The sequence below is a fragment of the Pan troglodytes genome, chromosome 2 (assembly GCF_028858775.2).
Source record: "Pan troglodytes isolate AG18354 chromosome 2, NHGRI_mPanTro3-v2.0_pri, whole genome shotgun sequence".
Taxonomy (NCBI): Eukaryota; Metazoa; Chordata; class Mammalia; order Primates; family Hominidae; genus Pan; species Pan troglodytes.
Window position 1 is genome coordinate 65,459,618 of NC_086015.1, and position 24,071 is coordinate 65,483,688.

At 39.9% G+C, this 24,071-nt stretch overlaps 1 long non-coding RNA gene across 1 annotated transcript in view; it reads left to right on the forward strand.

The window, feature by feature from the left end:
- Positions 1 to 11,900, forward strand: part of LOC129143631 (uncharacterized) — a 45,393-nt gene extending 33,493 nt beyond the window's left edge. Inside the window, exon 2 of the long non-coding RNA XR_008547276.1 lies at positions 10,955 to 11,900. This is a non-coding gene — a long non-coding RNA (uncharacterized LOC129143631). The remainder of the gene's footprint in view (positions 1 to 10,954) is intronic.
- The last annotated feature ends 12,171 nt before the right edge of the window (positions 11,901 to 24,071 follow it).

Consider the following 24,071-nt stretch of genomic DNA (forward strand, 5'->3'; position numbering starts at 1 on the left):
ATGGCTCTTTTATTCACCAACCTAATAATTCTATTTTTAAAAGGCTGTCAAATTGCCTGACATGAGTTATTCCTTATGAACCCTGCTGCTTGTTTTCAGTGATTCATCGTTCTCAATGTTTACTGAAAGGTTCTCAAGATGGCCTTCACGGTTTTCACCAGGAGGCTGTTAGAAACACTCTACAGCCATTTGCCAGGCCGCCCTCTCCCAGCGTTTCTCACCAGGCTCCCTGCCCTATCTTTGTTTTAGATATTCAGTCAGCTTGATATAAGATTTCCTTCCTACTGCCGCTATAACTCACATACTTGGATGGGTGTTTCGTACATTTGTAGAATTTTTCCCAAGGATCTTCAACTTCTATTTATACACAGCTATCTCCATCCTGTCTACACAATTTCTATTTTTTCCCTTTGTTTGCATCACTTCGAAATTTGAAAGAATAGGTTTATTTTAAAATTATTTTTGCAAAAGCAATACTTATTGCAAGAAAAACAAGTACGAGCTCACTAAACACCATAAAATAGACCGTGAAGGTCCTCCCTTCTCTGCCCCACCAGTAACCCTACCCCACCCCTAGAGGTAGCCACTATACTCAGTCAGACTGGGACTTCAGATGCAGAACTGCAGATCTCTGTGACATTGGACAAGTCACTTAACTGAAGCCTTAGGTTCTTCATCTGTAAAAGGAGAATGATCATTCTTATTACTTTCAGATGGAAATTATGCTTATGAAGCATTTAACACTTACTACAGTGCCTGATCATACTAACTGCTCAATAAACAATAGCTGTGCTAGAAATACTATTACTACAGTGCCTGACCATACTAACTGCTCAATAAACAATAGCTGTGTTAGAAATATTATTAAGAGATTAGTATTATCCTTCCTCTGTGCAAGCGTAGTCATAATTTTTAACATAATGTATAATTTTTAACATAAATGGCTTCATTTTATGCCTAAGCTTTGGTAATTTTTTCAGTCAGTTTATCTGGAATAACTGTCTTCTTCCTTTTAATGACTTTATAGAATCTCAATGCATTGGTGTCCCATTATTTGTTTAATCATTCCACTGTTGATGGTTATTTAGGTTTTCAATTCAGATTTTCTTTCTTTCTTTCTTCCTTCCTTTCTTTCTCTCTCTCTGTCTCTCTTTCTTTCCTTCCTTCCTTCCTTTCTTTCTTTCTTTCTTTCTTTCTTTCTTTCTTTCTTTCTTTCTCTTTCTTTCTTTCTTTCTTTTCTTTCTTTCTTTTGAAACAGTATCTCGCTCTGTTGCCCATGCTGGAGTGCAGTGGTTCATTCATAGCTCACTGCAGACTCAACCTTCTGGGCTCAAGCAATCCTCCCACCTCAGCCTCCAAAGTAGCTAGGACTACAGGCATGCACCACCACACCCAGCTACTTTTTTTAAAGTTTTTTGTAGAGATGGGGTCTTGCTATGTTTCCCAGGCTGATCTCAAACATCTGGCCTCACAAGATCCTCCCACCTCAGCCTCCCAAAGTGCTGGGAATACAGACGTGAGCCAGAATGCCCAGCCTCAATTCAGATTTTCAATGCTGGAGGGAAGAGCCTTGAACATACATATTTGAGTATTTGTGCCAGTATTTTCTTAGAATGAATTCTCCAAAATGGAATTGCTGTGTCAATGGGTATAGACTTTTTTTTTTAATTTTAATAGCTCCCAGAATACTTCCAGCTCCTTGCCTTCCAGAACCTCACGGGGCTGCAACCCTCTAGTCCTCTTGCCAATGGAAAGGCCATGAGACCTGGCCAATAAGTTGTTGAGTGCAAGGGACATATGTCATCACCATTTTACTGCCAGTTTGAAACCTTCCAGGGGTTTCTTTATCTTCTGCCATTGTAATCAGCTGTATTTCAGACAGACAGTGGCTGCTCCACCAGCCTGAGTTCTGTAGTGAGTTCCATGTGAAAGAGAGCTTCAGCTGACCTGCCACAACCACACAGCATGAATGAGCAATAAACATTTGTTGTTTTAAGCCACTGTCATTTGGGGGTTGCTGATTACTATAGCGTAACCTGATTGATACACTGCAAAACTGCTCTCCAAAAAAGTTTCTGTCAATTCACAATCCTACCAACAGCAAGTGAAAGAGCTGTTTTACTATAGCCCTTTTGCCGTGTTTCCTCATTTTATAGATTTCTCCTTTCCATTAGTCTTATTAGACATGATCAGAAAAAAAGGTGTGTAATGCTTCAGCCACTTACCAAGGCTTTATTAATTTCACACATCTTCTTATTTATTAGCAAATCCTATTTTCTCAAATATGTCTCACTGTGCTAATATGCAAGTAAAAGGCCTTCTCATGCTCTTTAATTGTTTTTTCCTTAGCATTACCTAATTCCCTTTTTGCTCCCTCGTTTTATGTCCAAGAGCCTTAACAAGTATACTGTAATCCCATCCATGTCTCTCCTCACCATCTTGATATTCACAAAAGACCTTCCCCATCATAGAGAAATGAGAAGTCATTGTATTTTATATGTTACTATATTGAATTGTCCTTTTAAAAAACTCACATTAATACTTCTGCATAGCTCTTACCTTTATTTGTAAGTACAAGGGGAAATAAGTGTAGATGTTCATCCAAAGTCTGGCCACTTTTTAAGGAGCAGCTCAAATGCCACCTCATCACCCTCCGCTTAAGGTAATCGTTGTCTTTTCTAAATTCCCATGTGCTTTTCTATATCTTTTTCACAACACTTGCTTTGTTGAATTGCAGTTAGAGGGGCCTAATTTGTGAACTCATGCTTCCTGTGTTCCCTTTGCAGTAAACATTATTCATTTATATGGAGCATATTTTGCTATCACTGCACTATGAAGTTATATCATGAGGTAGCAACTCTCACTGAGAGCTCAGGAAGGCATGTGATCAGAGCACCAGTGTGAAAACAAGACCTTCTCATGAAGATTTGGGAAAAACCCAAAACCCTTAAAATATGAATGTTCAAACTCCTCAAACCCCAAGTGCATTCCTGTATTTTTCTCCTACAAGCCTAATGATTCTTCTACTGATGAAATCCAGGAAGAAGGGAAGCAGGATGTATTTGATGATAACCACTGGTATATGTACAAACTCTCCACTGGGATGTATTTGCTTGTCTCCAGCTTGGAAAGTTGCAGTGGGACAATGTGAACTGACTGACTCAGGCCAGTTTGGTTAAGTACAACTACTAGGTTGCTTCTCTTATAGAATATAAATTGCAAGAAGGCACAAAGTAGTTGCTAAATAATTGTTTAATACATAGTTAGAGGTAGGTCACTGTAAACTACCTCCCCTAAACTTGCTGCAATAAAAGTGAGTCTAGTACCAAATTCTGTCACACAAACATTTATTAAATAAGCATTTATTAGCAAGCAATCACAAAAACAGTCATATAACCTCCAAGCTCAATGAAATCCCAGCACTCTATCCTTCTATGTGCTCCAACCATTCTTTGCATGAAACATTCTCTTGATACAGACACAACGACATTCTTGAAGCAGAATTCAGTTAACCTCTTAGCCAGAATCAGGCAACCAGAATCATCTAAGTTAGTAGATGGAGGTAGGACTATATTAGAATCAAGCCTTAGGCACCACTTTGAAAGTCGAAGGGTAAAAAGCTCACTAGAGTTTTATGTGCTATTTGCGCAATATTGGGAAGTATCTGTAAAATATTTTAGCCAATCTACATATCTTGAACACTAGTCATTTTAGCATGAAACCTCACTTCTAATATTTATCATGCTAACTAACAAAACTTTTGCTACTAGTCAAGGATAAATACAAAGTAGTTGAAACACTCGTGGTTAAATTTATCTAGAGTATGGCCTTATTAATAAATGCAAACTGGCCATCTCCGGAGGATATTTCCAATCAGAGAGACTGTCGGTTCCTAGGGTGTAGCTTAAAACTAATCAACCACTTATTTTGATCACACTCTCTCTGCTGGCATAATTTAAAATCAATTACAGACATCAAAACACAAGGGGTCACTCATGTAAGATTCTAAAGAACAAAAATTAGAGAGTTTAACACAGCTCTGGAAATCTGGGGTGGCGGTGAACAATAGGCGCAGTAGGCACCTCTCTGTATATCTCCAGTCACATTAACTTTTGTGACAGTGGAATAAAAAGGAGAATTTGATTCACCAAAGGGACATTTCTTCTGGTAAACTGCCTGTGTACAGTGGGAGCAGTTGCCAGGTGACCCTCACTCTCCAAATTTGTCAGGGAGACTACCCCACACGCCTCACCCGCCACCCCTACCCAACACCTCAGCACAAGCTTTGAAAGACATCTAACAAACAATTCTAAGATTGGAAATAAGAAGTAGTAGATGCTTTATTCCTTCTTTTTTTAGGACTTTATTTTTTAGAGCAGTTTTAGGTTCACAGCAAAATTGAGTAGAATGTACCAAGATGTCCCAATATCCCCTGCCCTCACACAGGCACAGCCTCCCCAATTATCCACATCCTGCACTAGAGTGGTACATCTGTTGCAATTGATGAATGTACATAGACATATCTTTATCCTCCAAAGCCCGTAGTTTACATTAGGGTTTACTCTTGGTGTTGTACACGTCCCCTATTATCAACATCGTGCACCAGAGTGGTACATCTATTGCAACTGATGAACCTACAAGGACACATCGTTGTCCTCCAAAGCCCATAGTTTACATTAGGGTTTATTCTTGGTGTTGTACGTTCTATGGGTTTAGACAAATTTATAGTGACATGTGTCCATCATTATAGTATCACACAGTGTAGTTTCACTGCCCTAGAAATCCTCTGTGTTCTGCCTGTTTATCTCTCCCTTCTCCATCCCCTAGCAACCACTGACCTTGTTACTGTTTCCATAGTCACCTTTTCAAGGATGTCATGTAGTTAGAATCATATAGTATATTGCCTTTTCAGGCTAGCATATTGTGTTTCTTCTTTTGTCTTAAGATGGATATAAAGAAAGAAAAGCCTTCTCATAGAGCCTCATTAAATTTCTCCTTCTCACACCCAATCTGCCTCTCACCCCCTCAGTACCCACATGGAGTTGATATAGATGCAGAGTTGAAAGAGGTGGCTCTGGACAATCCTTACTCTCCCCACCTCCTCCTCATTATCACTCCTCTCACTGAAGAATAGACTTTTTATGGCCATGGTATTTTGTGCAACATCTTACTGTGTCCCCATAATTCCTCTACCAAGCCAAGGGTCAACATTTGAAGGTACAAATGATTGCACATGGCCTTTTATTATTTCTTCGGTATTTACATAATGCATTTAAGTGTTTTTGAAATGTGTTTTGGGTCAGCGTTAATGGATCAAAAGTGTTGAATGGTATGGCTCTGAGTATGTAGCTACATTTTTAAAAACAATTCTTATGGAAAGAATTTCCCATTATAAGTCTTTGCACTGTAAGTTGCATTTTTCCTGAGATATAGCCTTGACATGCGATATGGATCCTGTACAAGATACATGTGCAAGCATATCCTGTCTCCCTCCTGGAGACTCCAAACATAGGTCTGTGCCTCTCAATGTCTGCAAGTCCAGCATCTAGCTCAGTGCAATGGAGCATAACAGGACTTTAAAATGCATTTATTGAGTAGATGTCACAGGTAACTGACAGTTATTTGTGCTTTGTTTGACTGTGATTCTCGCCATATTTAGATTTGTCTTTCTTATGAAATTATGTTAACATTTCAGTGTACAGACAATACTTTGGAGACATTGTGGGTTAGGTTCTGGACTACTGCAATAAAGTGAGTCACACAAAATTTTTTGTTTCCCAGTGCATATACAAGTTATATCTAGGTGGGTGTGATGGCTCACACCTGGAATCCCAGCAACTCTGGAGGCTGAGGCAGGAGGATTGCTTGAGCCCAGAAGTTTGAGACCAGTCTGGGCAACTTAGTGAGACACTATCTCTGCTATAAAAAGATTTTTAGAAAGGGGAACTACTTTCTTTGCTCATTCATAAGAAGCAACTCCTCAAATGTAAAGTTTTATCACATCTTTAGGCTCCACTTCAAATTCTGTTGTTATTTTTATCACATCTACAGTTACCTGCTCCACTGAAGTATTGAACCCCTTAAAGTCATCCATGAGATTTGGAATCGACTTCTTTCAAGCTACTCTTCATGTTGATATTTTGACCCTCTCCTATGAATCACAAATGTTCTTAATAGCCTCTAGTATGGTTAATCGTTTCCAGAAGATGTTCAATTTACTTTGCCCATATCCATCACTATCAAAGGCGGCTATAGTTTTATGAAATGTACTTCTTTCTTTTTTTTTTTTTTTTTTTTTTGAGATGGTGTCTCACTCTGTCACCCAGGCTGGAGTGCAATGGCGTGATCCCAGCTCACTGCAACCTCCGCCCCCCAGGTTCAAGCAATTCTCCGACTTCAGCCTCCTGAGTAGCTGGGATTACAGGTGCACATCACCACGCCTGGCTAATTTTTTATTTTTAGTAGGACAGGCCTACTAAAGAATAAATTTCCGGCCTGAAATGTATTTCTTAAATAATAAGGCTTGAAAGCTGAAATTATGGCCGGATGCAGTGGTTCATGCCTGTAATCCCAACACTTTAGGAGGCCAAGGCAGGCAGATCACCTGAGGTCAGGAGTTCAATACCAGCCTGGCCAACATAGTGAAACCCAGTCTATACTAAAAATACAAAAATTAGCTGGGCGTGGTGGTGGGTGCCTGTAGTCCCAGCTACTCAGGAGGCTGAGGTGGGAGAATTGCCTGAACCTGGGAGGTGGAGGTTACAATGAGCTGAGATTGTGCCACTGCACTCTAGCCTGGGTGATAGAGTGAGAACCTGTCCCCCGCTCCAAAAAGAGAAAGTTGAAATTACTCCTAGATCTGTGGGCTGCAGAATGGATGTTGTGTTAGCAGGTATGAAAATAACATTCATCTCCATGTACATCTTTGTCAGAGCTCTTGGGCAACCAGGTGCATGGTTAATGAGCAGTAACATTTTGAAATAAATCTTTTTTTATGAGCAGTAGGTCTCAACAGTGGGCTTAAAATATTCAGTAAAACATGATTTACAGGCAACATAACAGATGTGCTGTCATGAAGGTTTTGTTGTTCCATTTCTAGAGCAAAGGCACAGTCAATTAAGCTAATTTTTAAGGGGCTAGGGTTATTGGAATGGTCAATGAGCATTGGTGTCAACTTGAAAGTTAGCCTGTCCTTTCAAGTTTTGAAACAGGCCTTGACTTCTCCTCCCTAGTTTGAAAAGTCCTAGATGACATCTTCTTCCAAGAGAAGGCTGTTTCATCTACATTGAAAATCTGGGGTTTAGTGTACCTACCTTCATCAACAATCTTAGCCAAATCTTCTGGATAACTTGTTGCAGCTTCTCTATCAGCACTTGCTACTTCACCTTGCATTTTTATGCTATGGAAACAGCTTTTGTCCTTAAACCTCATGAACCAACCTCTGCTAGCTTCAAACTTTTGTTCTGCAGCTTCCTTACCTCTCTCAGCCTTCATAGCATTAAAGAGAGTTAAGGCCTTGCTCTGAATTAGGCTTTGGCTCAGGGGAGTGTTGTGACTGGTTTTATCTTTTATCCAGGCCACTCAAATCTTCTTATCAGCGATAAGCCTGCTTTGCTTTCTTATCCTTTGTGTGTTCACTGCAGTAGCACTTTCAATTTCCTTCAAGAACTTTTCCTTTGCATTCCCAACTTGGGAAACTGTTTTGCACAAGAGCCCTAGCTTTTGGCCTATCTTCGCTTTTAATATGCCTTCCTCACTAAATTAACCATTTCTAGCTTTTGATTTAAAGTGAAAGAAATGCCACTTTTCCTTTTACATAAACAGTTAGAGGCCATTTTAGGGTTATTAACTGGCCTGATTTCAATACTGTGTCTCAAGGAATAGATAGGGCTGAGGAGAAGGAGAAAGATGAGAATGGCCAGTCAGTGGAGACTTCAAAACGCATACACCAGTTACTGATTAAGTTTGCTACTTTATATGGGCATGATTTGTGGCATCCCAAAACAATTACAATAGTAATATCAAGGATCACTGATTATAGATCACCATCATAGGTATAATAATGAAAACGTTTGAAATATTGCAAGAATTACCAAAATGTAACATAGAGAAATGAAATGAATTGTTGTTAAATGCTGTTGGGAAAAAAATGGTGTCGGCAGACTTGTTCAACTCAGGGTTGTCACGAATCTTCAATTTGTAAAAAACAAATCTGTGAAGTGCAATAAAATGAGGTATGCCTCTGTTTATTGTGTCCTGAATGCCCATAAAAGAAGTTTAGGGTGTGGTTTATTTTATTTTTCACTAGTACAGATTCTACTTTTTTACAGAAGGATGGTGGGCATTGCACCTACCCTAAAGAATTTTTGCATAAAATAAAGTCAGTAGTTGCCATTTTTTTAAAAGACTCTCAATTATGGGGACAATTGGCAGCTAAGCAATTTTACAACTATAAGAAAACCTCATTTAATAATATGGTTAAAATTTTCATATATTTAGCATGTGCAAGGCTTTGTGCTAAGTACCTTACAAGCATGATCTCATTTAACCCTTTATTCTTTTTGCCTTAGCTTCCAATATGGCTTGGCACAGCACTGTAACTGATCCTGTGTTTATTGAAAATGTTGATAGTTTTTTCATCATGAGTTTTTTTTGCATAAATTTGGGTATTTTTAAAATGTGGTATTAAAATATTATTTATCTAAATTCCTGTTTTTTTCGGCACCTCCCTCAATTTTGCACCCTATTTCCAGTAACAGCCTCAGGGTGTTGGGACTATTATTTTTCTCCCTTTCGAGATAAAGAAACAGAGGGTCAGAATAGTTGCATTTGCCCACAGTTTACAGGTGCCAGTAATGGTGGAATAAGGTCAGATTCCTGATACCCTGACATATCAGCCCTCAGTTTACGCACATAGTTTTACAGATAAGGAAACAAAGATGCAGACAGTTAAGAGGGTATGCACAGTCACCCAACAACTTGGGAACAGAACCAAACCAGAACCCAGGATTCCTCACCTGTCTCAAAAACACAGTGGTGTGAGCCATGCATTGTAGATGCATCATACTTGTTCCCCAGGCTGCACCAGGCTGCAGAGTTCATTCTTTCAATAACTATTTATTAAGCATCTCCTAGGAGCTGTACACTATGTAGTAGTTGGTCCAATGAAGACTGACTTCCTTGGCAAAGAAGCTGGGAAAATGTAGTAGAAAGCATTCATTTCTTCATTCACTATGCTAGGCTCTGGGATACACAGCAGAATAAGATTCTGAAAAGTTCACTGACAAAAGGAGGACATAGATATGCAACTAAAAATTGAGATAAACGAAGCTAAGCTCAACCATAGAAGGACTCAAAAGTTACAGAGCCTCTGTTTCACATTCTGAATGCTGAGTCGCTTTAGTTTAGTGAGCACCTTCAGTACTGAAAACACAAGTGTTATGGGCTGGCGGAAGAGGATTCAGAGAAATGTAAAAGAAGCTTCCGCTCCTTCAGTTTATATTCTACTTGAAGAAAGAGGTCATGTACATATGACATGTCCAGTATTTATCTGACCTCCTAATTATTAATATTAGGTTGGTGCAACAGTAATTGTGGTTTTTGCATGGGCTTTTTTCCTTTTGTTCTCCAGGGTATTGTCAACACCCAGAATAGCAAATGGCACAGGATTGGTGCTCAGAGTTTCGAGAATGATGGAGAACAAGCAGAAATAAGTCTTTTAGGAACTGTGCCATTCTGGTTGGAATTTTGGACACATATTCCCTCTCTTAAAAGTTCATTTGACATATTTATTTTTAACATCTTTTTGTCACCTTGAAGCTGCCATCTTGTGTCTCTATGGGCAAAGGCTGTAAAAGATGGATGGTGTTAGGATAAGAAGAGGTCTTCATGGAGAAGTTTGTCTTGGAATTTGACTTCAATAAGGACAAATATGACACCCTGCCAATACGAGGTTTTAAGAATTTGACAGATAATCAGTCCTTTGGCTTAATCTAGTGTAATGAGTCCCCAAGTCTGGGAAGTCAGACTAATATATTAGTCTGAATAATATAATATATTAATATGTATATTAATTTCACATACCTTCTTATTTATTAGCAAATCCCATTTTCTCAAATATGTCTCACTGTGCTTATATATATATATTATGTCATATATATATATGACAATCAATGGCTCTGTGTGTGTGTGTGTGTGTGTGTGTGTGTATATTCTGGCTCCATTACTTGGACAATTTACCTAACGCTTCTAAGCCACAATTTCTTCATCTGAAAAATGGAGAGATTAACAATATCCAGCTCGTGGAGCTGTGGTGCCAATTAAGTCTACACTATGGTGAATATGAATATACCACATCCCCTTCAAGGAAGAACTTGCTGACCAGCTGCAGGAGGGCAGGCAGCAGCTGCTATAGCTGATAATTCTCTCCGAGTTAGCCTCAGATGTAGAGAGCCTCCCTTAAGGTCAGGCCCTTCCTGGGGCAGCCTATACCCCATGGCTGAGCAAGGCAGAGTACAAGAGTGTGGCTATTCCAGTTTCATACAGGACCTCCTGGTAGTCAACACTCAACTCACAACTCCCCAGCAAGTTGGCTGAGAATTTTTCGAGCCTGAATCACAGTTTTTCTTCCTCTGCCCATTCCTGCTTCCTCCTCCTTCCTTTCACTTTGTTAATCCCTAATAAACATCTGCACCCCAAACTCCATTTCACCATCTGCTTCTGAAGAACCCAACCTGGAACATATGCCAACTGCTCAGAACAGCACATGGATCTTAAGCATTCAAAAAAAATTAGTATTACTATTATTATTATTATTATTAATGGGCCTACTGATGACAAGAGCAAAACTGCATGCCTGTTTTCAATATGGTTTTCTGCAATTGTGTTGAGATTATTACTTTTCAATGGAGTTTCCAGGACTTTTAAACCTAATCTTCTCTCTGGTTTTCTCTAGGGGTGAATGTGGATTCTTTCATTCATTTTATATTGTGAGCGACTACTATGAGCCAGGCTCTGAGCTAAATGCTAGGAATGAGAATACACCCAGCCTTGCAAGAGCATTTGAATTGTTGTCGACTGAACACAAAAGTGAGGGTGAGATTTATTGCCCTGCCCACCAGGTGATACTGTCAATATGTAGCTGTTTATCCCTGAAACAGGGGTCCTGGTAAGGAATGGAAAGGATGAGACAGAGCATTTTATTATTTTATTGGCAGAAAGGGAAAAGTTACAGTCAGCCCAGAAGGTGCATCTTTTGCTATTTCTATCAGTTTTCTCTAATGCTTATGATGATGGAAATGCATAGCTCGCTGAGTGGATGGAAATTCAGGCTCCAACTATGGCCAAAACCAATGACCAGTAACGTGGAAGTAGTCAAGAATATACAAAACACAATGAAGAGACAGAAACACTTTAAAGCAACCAGTTATTTTATTCAATCATTTCCTGAGCATGCTGGATGCAAAGTCCAGGTATGATGCTGGGGGTAAGAGACACAGAAATAATTAAAGCAGTCCTTAACCTCAACAACTAAAAGTCTGTGAGCAAAGACTGAGACCTGTACAGACTAGCGATATAGAACATAGAGTATTCTGGCTGGGCGTCGTGGCTCATGCCTGTAATCTCAATGCTTTGGGAGACCAAGGTGGGAGGATTGCTTGAGCCCAGGCAACATAGCAAGACTTCATCTGTAAGAAAAATGTGCAAAAATCAGCCAGACATGGTGGCATACACCTGTAGTCCCAACTGCTTGGGAGGCTGAGGCAAGAGGATCACTTGAGCCCAGGAGATCAAGGCTGCAGTGAACCATGATCGCACCACTCCACTCCAGCCTGAGCAACGGAGTGAGACTCTGTCTCTAAAAAATATAATAATAATAATAAAGAGTATTCTAAGAGTGATTGTGTAAGAATGCTATATATGCATGAATATAAGGTAAGTTTATATTTTCTCAAAAATTAATACAGAAATAAGGGATTTGCCTTATATTTTAGTTCTTACCAAGTCTCTCATCACAGGACATGCACTCAAATTTTTTAATTTGAAGAGTGAATTGCTGAACCAGACTAACTTCAACAATGCTGGTTAGGATAATTATGAGGGTCACCTAATTTTTTAAAAAATAAAAAGTGAAAGAGATTTAAGACAGATTTAGAAACTATTACTGGGTGTATAACCTCACAAATCCAAGAGTCAGATTATTTGTAAACAAAGTTTTGAAAGACCATTTTAGAAAGCAATTCAGAACTTTCATGTCAGCAGAGCAGACACTAGATAAACAACACTGCTGAATGAAACAAGTAAAAAGCTGGATTAAAAAGATAAAAATGTCTGTTTAAGTGTTTTGCTGGGTTACAGTCGGAAGAAAGATTCTCCAGAGGCCGAGAATAGAAAATCAAGTTTCCTGGGAAACATTTTTCTGAGACTAGAGACTTTGAACCTTGGCACATACTGCTGCTCAGAGTGCACGCCAGAGGGTTGGGGTTGCAGAGGGGTGCTAATTTCATATTCCCACATAACATTGAAACCCAAACAGGCTATACTCTCCATGTAAGGAGCAAGGAGAAATAAATCTAATGTGCTGATAGGAAACAGAACAGCTCTGGACAAAGGCAGGAAAAAAAAAAAACACCCTGGGGAATTAGTAACCACAAACTAGACTTCACCTACCTGGGTTTGCAGTCTGAATTCTACCTGTATGATCCCAAAATACTTCCAGAAGAAAATTTAATATAAAGTAGATCAGGATAATTTAAAGTTGTGTTTTTTCATACATGGTACTACAATTTTTAAAAACCATTTATTTCTGTATTACACAGGTACACTTAGCTATCATATATTAAAATATATATATAAAAGAAAAGACATATGGACAATTATCAACAAATTCTACATATCCATCTGAATTAATAAGGAATCACACACAGTTTTAAGGACAGCCAATCAAGGATAGCTATGATAGCAAAATGTTAAAGGCAGGATCATATAAAGAATGGCTTGTTTTAACTATTTGCTTAACTCTTTTACTTTAGTTTGGCTTCCACGTAAGAAAAATGAGATAAAGCTTTTAGGGCTATGTTGGAACAAGGTGATATGATGTTCCTTGTTAGTTTGCTAAGTTAATGGCAATCAGTGACTTTCTATAATAATATTAATATTGAAACTGATCAGGAATGATATTAGACTTCCCCTGGATGCCATGGGCCTAAGTCAAGTATTTAACACTGGGAAGATCTCAAAAGCCTTTACAAGATAAATAGGCAAGTCCAGGTGCAGTGGTTAACACTTGTAATTCCAGCACTTTGAGAAGCCAAGGTGGGAGGATTGCTTCAGCCCAGGACTTTGAGACCAGCCTGGGCAATACAGAGAGACCCTGTCTCTACAATAATAATAATAATAATAATAATAATAATAATAATTAAAAATTAGCCACGTGCATGCACCTGTGGTCCCAGCTACTCAGGAGGCTGAGATGGAAGGATCACTTGAGCCTGGGAGGTCGAGGCTGCAGCAGTGAGCCATGATCACACCACTGCACTCCAGCCTGGATGACAGAGACTCTGTTTCAGAGAAAAAAAACAACAACAGATAGCCAATAGGCAAGAGGAAAAGAAGTTAGATCCTGGTAAGTATTTAGGTCACCAGGGAAAAATAGTATAAAGGGAACAATTATCTTGACATATCCATTTTCCCTCTGGCAATCAACCTCAGTCTTCCAGATGTTCAAATTTGCTTTATTTGCTCAAAGGGAACCAGTGAAAGCCACACAGCACGTCATTTAAATAGCTGGACTCCAAATTTCATCCAAATTGATTTTTTTCCTCTCTCCCACTATTTGCCTGCCTTTCAACATTCCTTTTCTGCGGACACTCCTCCTATACATAATATCAAGTAATTCATTCATCACCATAAATGAAGCTATTGACAGAGGAGATGAGGGCAATGCTCACCAAAGCCTAAACAATTAGTGGCTGTATGATGGGAACGGGGCTTGAGAGTCAGGCTGGAACTATCATAAATCCAAAATCAAAATGTCTCAGCATGATTCCCTTAAAACTATAACAGGTCTGCATAGTATTTCATTAAACATAAAGGCTCTTATTTGATAAACCAAAACAAATCTCATTTTTCTGATTAATGTCTTCAATAGGAAAAGCTAGAGTCCACTGTCTTAATTTATTTCTAAGGCAGTCTATAAAAAGCAGGAGGATGATTGTTCTCTAACTAAAATCAGACACCTAGCCACACTCACCAGAAATTGGCAAAAAGATTATACTTCACTGAAATTTAGAGAAGAACATAAAAAGAGTGTTTCTTGGAATAGAAAAAGAAGCATTTTGGAGAGAGCATTTGTTGCCTGACTTCTAGCCTTTTAGCCTTCTGCCTTCTTAACAGGACATCAAAGTTCTTAGTCATGAGAACAATTTGGCTGAAATTGAACCCTCCCAAACATTTAAGGGTAGGCCCTAACTGGCTAATGTCAACCAGTACATCTTTCTCCCAGCCAGAGCGAATGGCTTTTTGGAGGAATTCTAGGAAAGGAGTGTTCTCTTTGGAAGATGAAAGCTACAAAGAGAATACTTTCTCCTCTCTGCTAAAACAAAAGTGGGGCTGCTGTTCCCGCCACCAGCTTTGTGTGGCCATGATGGATGCCAATCTTTAAATGAAATCGATAATGGGAAAAACAATATGGAGCAACAAAAAGAAACTGGGCCTCTAGCGATGTGGTTGACCCACTAGATCAATCTATACTTGAAGCCTGCGCTACCACTGAACTTTTCAGTTAAGTAAGCAGGTAAGTTCCTCTTATTGTTTAAGCTAGTCTAAGTTGATTTTTCTGCTACTAGTAATTAATAATGGGGCTGGAACCACATCAAAAGATAGGCATCGTTTTAAAAAAACAGACTTGAATAAAAGTATCCAGATTTCTCAGAGATTCTCAGCTTACACAGTGTAAGGTATCTTACTCAACAAGCAACTGTGGCCTGGCTGTTTAGTAAAGTTGAATCTGTTACAATAAAAAGATTTTTAACACTAACATGTAGAAAAATCTATTATTGCTAGCATAGTGGCAAATTTTAAAACACTTTACCATGAAAAGAGAGCTAAGACTAATACCTCAGTTCATTCTTATGCATAGGCTGTGAAGAAAAAGCAAAAAAGAACAAGTGTATAATTTCCTCCATCATCTCCATGGCAATTTTCAGTCTCCGTCATGAAATGTTTAATCCAAGAACCTTGTTTGTTTGCTTGTTTGTTTTAAGGAGACAGATGGGAAATCACAGAGACACTCTTTGGACATCCAAGATAAAATAAATAACTTTTTTTCAGTTATCCGTTTTCCTACTGAATGCCACCAAAAAAAAAAATACATTAAGAGGCTTTGTGGCCAGGTATGATGTGCATTGGGAGGCCAAGGTGGGAGGATGGCTTGAGGCCGGGAGTTCAAGACCAGCCTGGGTAACATAGCGAGACCCTATCTCTACAAAAAAAAAAAAATCAAAACATCAGCTAGGCATGGTGGCACACACCTGTAATCCCAGCTACTCAGAAGGGTGAGGTGGGAGGATCACTTGAGCCCAGGAGTTCAAGGTAAGCTGTGATCGCACCACTGCACTCCAGCCTGTGCTACACAGCAAGACCCTGTCTAAAAAAAAAAAAGAAAAGGAAAAATGAAAAAACAGAACCACCTATGAGGAAGCACTGTTATTACGCTCGTTTTAGCGTTGAGTATACTGAGTGGTTAAGCAAATTATTCAAGGTCAGAGGACTAGTAAGTGTGAGTGCAAAGATTCAAATCCAGACTACCTGACTTCAGCCCATTTGCTCTAAACCACCAACCCTCATCCCTGTTGCCATTTTGTGCCCAAGATTCAGATGTATCTCTCTCTTTTAATCCTATAAAACCATCCAGTATTTCTATAATAAAATTTCCCTTTTAGCTTTATATAAGTTGGTTTCTGTTTCTTGCAAGCAAAATGTCTTAAGGAGCACATTACTGACAACTGGGAATCAACATTTATAGACCCCAGGAACTCCATAAACAGTGAGTAAATGGATAAATGAACACCACCAAGTCCCCTCTACAGTGGGCTACTGGGCATATTAATTCACAACAACCTCAGACTCAGAGTCACTGAGCAATGCATCTTATTTGTGCCCTGTACGCAGCAGATGCTCTGTTCCTGGGCATTTTTGTAGTAGGTGGATAATTTCCTGGAACTGGAACATGTTCTTGAGAGGAAGAGCAAACAATGCCCTCCTCTGCAGTCTTGGCATTTTGAAGGGCAGATGTAGGACTCAGTCAGTAATTAGAATCCAGGGGAAAATTGCATTGAGATTGAATTTTTGAAAAACAAAGCTATATTACTTATGGCAAGATTAACTCAAGGCTGAGAATCACCATTTTGAAGCCAACCAAATCTGAATTTGAACCCTAGCGACCTCCACCACTAGAATGGTGGTTACTAGAGGCTGGGAAGTGTAGTGGGGAAGGAATGATAAAGAGGCGTTGGTAATTGGGTAAATAGAAAGAATAAGATATAATGTTCAGTAGCACAACAACTAACACTATAGCTAACAATTGTATGTTTTGAAATAAGGAAGTAGATCTGTAATGTTCTCAACACAAAGAAATAAATGATAAATACTTGAGGTGATGTATACCCCAGTTCCCCAGATTTGATTATTACATATTGTATGTTTGTATCAAAATATCACATAGACCCATAAATATGTAAAACTATTATGTATCCATGAAAATTAAAAATTAAATAAAATAAAGGCCAGGCACGGTGGCTCACGCCTGTAATCCCAGCACTTTGGGAGGCCAAGGTGGGCAGATCACGAGGTCAGGAGATCGAGACCATCCTGGCCAACATGGTGAAACCGCTTCTCTACTAAAAATACAAAAATTAGCCAGGTGTGGTGGTGCACGCCTGTAATCCCAGCTACTCAGGAGGCTGAGGCAGGAGAATTGCTTGAACCTGGGAGGCAGAGATTGCAGCGAGCCAAGGTCGCGCCACTGCACTCCAGCCTGGGTGACAAAGCGAGATTCTGTCTCAAAAATAATAATAATAATAAAATACGACATTACTTTGGGAATTTTTAAAGCACCTCAAGAAAGTATAAAGAAGGGATGGGTGCAGGGACTCACACCTGTAATCCCAACACTTTGTGAGGCCTCAGGGGAAGGATCACTTGAAGCCGGGAGTTCAATACCTGCCTGGGCAACATAGTGAAACCCTCATCTCTACAGAATTTTTTTTCTTAATTAGTCGGGCATAGTGGTGCACACCTGTAGTGCCAGCTACTCCCAGAGGCTGAGGTGGGAGGACTGCTTGAGCCCAGAAGTTCAAGGCTATGATTGTGCCACTGCACTCCAGCCTGGGTGATAGAGTGAGATCTCGACTAGGAAAAAAAAACAAAACAGAAAGTACAAAGAAGGAAATATCAATTAACTATGTTTTGCACAGAATTAATTATCCTACCATCTTGGCCTGTTTGCTGGTTAGGCTAGTTGGTTCATGTTTTTTAAAATCACACAATGATGTTGATAAAAATGACACACATTTATTATTTTTTAAAAATCCAACCAATGCAGAAAAGAGGAAAGCTTATTTTAATGACCCAAATTCCACCACCCAGAAATTACTATTATTTGTATTAGGTGAACATTAATATGGAAAGTTGCTGTATACATACGGATAGTTGGCTACATAGATAAATTGTTTAATAGATAGATTAGATAGACGAATAGAAATATTTTACTAAAATCAGATCTATTTTAGATGGTTTTAAAAAATATTAAATTTAATTCTACTTGACTTTAATTTTTAAAAAACAAGCTGAAGAGACACTAAGGGCATTATTTCTGAAATTTTTAACTTCTAATTTTCTTCGCTTAAGTCCTAGCTGATGCTTATGCAAATATTCCCATATATTCACCCAACATCGGTGTCTCCTATACTTCAGAAGAAGGGAGACCCTTCAGATCATCCCATATTTTGTTGTTGTGGTGGTGGTGGCAAAATATACATAACATAAAATTCATCATTTTAACCATTTTAAAGTGTACAATTTAGTGGCATTTAGTACACTTACAGTGTTGCGCAACAACCACCTCTATCTAGGTCCAAAACATTTCATGGCCTCAAAGGGAAATCCTATACCCATAAAGCATACATCCCCCCTTCCTCCTTCCTCCAGTCCCTGGCAACCACTAATCTGCCTTCAGTCTCTACGGATTTGCCTATTATGGGCATTTCATATCAATGGAATTCTACAACATGTAACCTTTTTTGTCTGGCTTCTTTTGCTTAGCATGCTTTTAAGGTTCATCCATGTAGTAGCATGCATTATACTTCATTCCTTTTTGGCTAAATAATATTCCATTGCATGGATACACCGCATTTTGTTGATCCATCTGTCAGTTGATGGACATTTGCATTGTTTCCACCTTTTAGTTATTGTGAATAATGCTGCTATGAATGTTTACATATAAAATGTTGTTGAAAGATCTGTTTTCAATTCTTTTGGTATAAGCATATCTCAGACATATTGCAGATTTGATTCCAGACACCAAAGTAAAGAGAATATCATAATAAAGTGAATCACACACATTTTTTCCCAATGTATATGAAAGTTGTATTTACACTATCCAGTATTTTATTAAATGTGCAACAGCACTGTGTCTAAAATAACAATACACACACCTTAATTTAAAAATACTTTGGCCGGGCCCGGTGGCTCACGCCTGTAATCCCAGCACTTTGGGAGGCCAAGGTGGACAGATTGCTTGAACTCAAGAGTTTGAGACTAGCCTGGGCAACATGGCAAAACCCCATCTCTACAAAAAGTAGCTAGGCATGGTGGCACACACCTGGGGTCCCAGCTACTGAGAGTGAGGGGGCCCAGGAGGTCAAGGCTGCAGTGAGCTGAGATCACACCACTGCATTCCAGCCTGGGTGACAAAGTGAGACACTGTCTAAAAAAAAAAAAAAAAAAAAAAAAAAGGCTAGGCGTGGTGGCTCATGCCTGTAATCCCAACACTTTGGGAGGCCAAGGCAGGCAGATCACCTGAGGTCAGGAGTTTAAGACCAGCCTGGCCATCGTGGTGAAACCTTGTCTCTACTAAAAATACAAAAATTAGCCAGGAGTGGTGGCACATGCCTATAATCCCAGCTACACGGGAGGCTGAGGCGGGAGAATCGCTTGAATCCAGGAGGCAGTGGTTGCAGTGAGCCGAGATCGTGCCATTGCACTTGAGCCTGGGTGACGAGCAAAACTCCATCTCAAAAAAAACAAAAAACAAAAAAAAAACCAACGCTTTATTTCTCAATAATGCTAACAAAAATCTGAGCCTTCAGGAAGTTGTAATCTTTTTGCTGGTGGAGTGTCTTGCCTCAGTGCTGATGGCTGCTGACTGATAAGGCTGGTGGTTGCTGAAGGTTGTCATGGTTGTGGCAATGTCTTAAAATAAAACAACAGTGAAATGTACTCCTCATGAAAGATTTCTCAGTAGCATGCAACACTGTTTGATAGCATTTCACCCACAGCAGAACTTCTTTCAAATTTGGAGGAAATCCTCTCAAATCCTGCCACTTTCATCAACTATGTTTATGTAATACTCAAAATCCTTTGTTGTCATTTCAGTGGTGTTCACAGTATCTTTACCAGGAGTCAATTCCATCTTAAGAAACCACTTTCTTTGCTCACCCAAGAAGTAACTCCTTGTCCGTTCAAACTTTATCATCAGGTGGCAGCAATTCAGTCACATCCTCAGGCTCCACTTCCAATTCTAATTCTCTTGCTATTTCCACCATATCTGCAGTTACTTCCTCCACTGAAGTCTTTATCCCCTCCAAATTGTTCATGAGGGTTGGTATCAACTTCTCCAAACTCCTATTCATGTTGATATTTTGACCTCCTCCCCTAAATCACAAATGTTCTTAATGCTATCTAGTATGGTTAATCTTTTCCAGAAGGGTTTCAATTTACTCTGTCTAGATGTATCAAAGGAATCAGTATCTATGGCAGCTATAGTCTTACAAAATGTATTTCTTAAATAACAAGACTTGAAAGTTGAAATTATTTCTTGATCCAGGGGCTGCAGAATGAATGTTGTGTTAGCAGACATGAGAACAACATTCATCTCCTTGTACATCTCCATCAGAGCTCCAGGTTCATTGTCAATGGGCAATAATATTTTGAAAGAAATCTTTTTTTCTTAGGTCTCAACAGTGGGCTTAAAATGTTGAGTAAATCATGCTGTAAACAGATGTGTATCCTCCAGGCTTTAATGTTCCATTTCTACAGCACAGGCAGTTGATTACACATCATTCTCAAGGACCTAGGGTTTGGGGAATAGTCAGTAAGTACTGGCTTCCACTTAAGTCATCAGCTGCATTACTTCCTAACAAGAGAGACAGCCTGTCCTTTGAAGCTTTGAAACCAGGCTTTGACTTCCCCTCTCTAGGTAGAAAAGTCCTAGCTGGGATATTCTTCCAAAAGAAGGCCGTTTCATCTACATTGAAAATCTGAGGTTTAGTGTAGCCACCTCCATCAGTGATCTTAGCTAGACCTTTCTGGATAACTAGCTGCAGCTTCTCTATCAGCACTTTCTGCTTCACCTTGCACTTTTATGTTATGGAGACAGCTGCTGTCCTTAAACCTTATGAATCAACCACTGCTTGCTTCATAGTTTTCTTCTGCCTTGCTCACCTATCTTAGCCTTCACAGAACTGGAGATAATTGGACCCAGCGCAGTGGCTCATACCTGTAATCCCAGCACTTTGGGAAGCCAAGGCAGGTGGATCACTTGAGGCCAGGAGTTTGAGACCAGCCTAGCCAACACGGCGAAACCCCGTCTCTACTAAAAAATACAAAAAATAAGCCAGGCATGGGGGCACACTCCTGTAATCCCAGCCACTCAGGTGGCTGAGGCATAAGAATTGCTTAAACCCAGGAGGCAGAGGTTGCAGTGAGCCAAGATTGTGCCACTGCACTCCAGCCTGGGGCAACAGAGCAGAACTCTGCCTCGAAAAAAAAAAAAAGAAGAAGAAGAGAATTGGGGCCTTGCTCTGGATTAGGCTTTGGCTTAAGGGAATGTCGTGACTTTTTGATCTTCTATCCAGACCAAACTTTCTCCCTATCAGCACTGTTCACTGCAGTAGCACTTTTAATTTCCTTCAAGAACTAAGAACTTTTCCTTTGCAGTCTCAACTTGGCAAACTGTTTGGCACAAGAGGCCTAGCTTTTAGCCTATCTCAGCTTTTTCTTTGTTTTTTGTTTGTTTGTTTGTTTGTTTGTTTTTCCTTGAGACAGGATCTCACTCTGTCACCCAGCCTAGAGTGCAGAGGTACGATCATAGTTCACTGCTGTCCTGAACTCATGGGCTCAAGTGACCCTCCTGCCTTGGACTCTAGTAGCTAGGACCACAGGCACACGCCACCATATCCAGCTAATTTTAAAATTTTTTGTAGAGTTGGGATCTTGCTATGTTACCCAGGCTGGTCACAAACTCTTGGCCTCAAGTGATTCCCCCCACCTTGGCTTTCCAAAGCAGTAGGATTACAGGCATGAGCCACTGTGCTTGGCCTGTCTCAGCTTTTGACATGTCTTCTTCACTAAGCTTAATCATTTCTAGCTTTTAATTCAAAGTAAGAGACACGCAACTCTCCCTTTCACTTAGACACTTAGAGGCCATTACTGGGTTATTAACTGGCCTAACTTCAATATTGTTGTGTCTCAGGGAATAGGGATATTCAAAGAGAGAGAGAGAGGGAGAGAGAGGCGGAGGAATGACTTGTCAGTGAAGTAGTCAGAACACACACATTTATTAAGTTTGCCACCTGATGTGGGAAGTTTCTGGAACCCCAAAACAATTACAATAGTAACATCAAAGATGAATTGTCACAGAGCATCATAACAGATATAATAATAATGAAAAAGTTCAAAATATTGCTAGAATTACCAAAATGTGACACAGAGACACAAAGTGAGCACAGGCTGTTGAAAAAATGGTGCTGACAGACTTGCTCAACACAGGGTTGCCACAAACTTTCAATCTGTAGAAAACACAATATCTGTGAGGAACGATAAAGGGAAGGGCAAAAAAACCCCCAAGGTATGCATGTATATGCCTCAGAGTGGAATTGCTAGGTATTATGGTAATTCTGTGTTTAACTTGTTTTCTATAGCAGCTGCACCATTGTATACCTCGTTTTGATTTTCATTACTCATTCTACACTGTCAAGGGCCTTCTTTTGAAAGAGGTTAAAAACCCTAAGTCAATTCTATTACCCTTATAACCATATTCTGCCCATTGCTCTGTATTTTACTTAAATGGGTACAGTCATAGTCATGTAGGCAATTCTTAATCAAACACACGACTCTTTCTCTACTTAATAGCCTGCCTGAGGCACACATTGCCAATTGGTCAGCCTTCTCTCTAACCCGGAAACAGCTTCACAATTTCCAACTTAGTACACTACCAATCAATCCAAGAGCAAACATAAAAGTTGAACCTTTCAGCAGGTGTGGTGGCTCACGCCTTAATCCCAGCACTTTGGGAGGCTGAGGAGGGTGGATCGGCTGAGGTCAAGAGTTTGAGACCAGCCTGGCCAACACGGCGAAACCCCATCTCTACTAAAAATACAAAAAAAAATTAGCCGGGCATGGTGGCAGGCGCCTGTAATCCCAGCTACTCAGGAGGCTGAGGCAGGAGAATGGCTCGAACCCGGGAGGCAGAGGTTGCGGTGAGTGGAGATCGCACCACTGCACTCTAGCCTGGGTGATGAGTGAAAGTCCATCTCAAAAAAAAAAAAAATTGAATCTTTCGTCCTCCTTGCCTGTGCCTCCTCTAATCACTGTTTTGTTCAGGCCATCCTGCTTACTTGGACAACCCTATCTATTTCCTTGGAGTTTCTGATGGCTGTTGTCTTTAAGACCCAGATCAGACTTCACCATTTTCATGGGTACTCCAGTCCTCTTAATAGGAACACCCAGAGCCACCATATTGTCTCTACCCCATAGTTTGTGCCCATTTCGTATCTCTTAGTGTTATAGGTTTTGTTCCTGCATATAGATACTCTCTCCACAACTCATATTCTTCTTGAGTTTAGTTGAGTGGGAGGCAGGAAGGCAGAGTGAGCAGGAACTGGGCCATATAAGTCAGATGCAGGCCTGAGTTCACACTCCATTTAGCCATGGGACAGGCCAGCTGCCTTAACTCCCAGGGCTGTCTCCATTCCTCTTCTATGACATGGGGGAAAATTCTGACATTGCAGGTTATGATCATGAGGGGTGATACCTACAAAGCTCATAGGAGGTCACTGGTTAATTGCAAAGATGCGGAGCAACACAGTCTGCATTTTCACATCTCCTGTATCTCTCATGCATCACTGACAAACACTGAACATATTCAGATATTGTCTGAACAGGAGCTCAGACAATATCAGCAGATTGTTGTGTTCATTCCACACTTACCCATAAGCATCGGGCAAAGAGTGAGAACCAGGCAGGGCCTCTTCTTTCATTGTATTTGTTAATATTTTGTGCATATGATATATTCATTTTCTTATCTATTTATACCCGCCACTTTCCAAAAAGTTGATGAGACATAAATATCCTCTTGTCTAGATAGGCTTTTCCCAAAAAGCCTCCTCAAAATAGTCATGGACACAGAAAAAATGCTAGAAGGTCTGTTTTACAACCCAATGGATTGATAGGTAATAATTCAATTGGACAAATATTAGTTCCCATGTACTAAGTGGGCACTGAATGGCAGACACTGACTACATTTCACATGGTTCCCCTTGAATCCTCACCACAACCCTGAGTCAGGATACACTATTATCCTCCTTTTCCAGTGAGAAAACTGAGGGTGAGAGTTGGCCCTATGGCTTCTAGAGGCCGAGATGGAATTTGAGCCCACCGTCTGCCTGACTGCTGAGTCCATCCTCTTAATTCCTATACTATACTCTCTTCAGCCCACAACTGAATTTCCAGAAGGAGCTGTTTTGAAGCATTCAGGATTTTGCCTCATCAAGCACGATACAAAACTGAGTAAA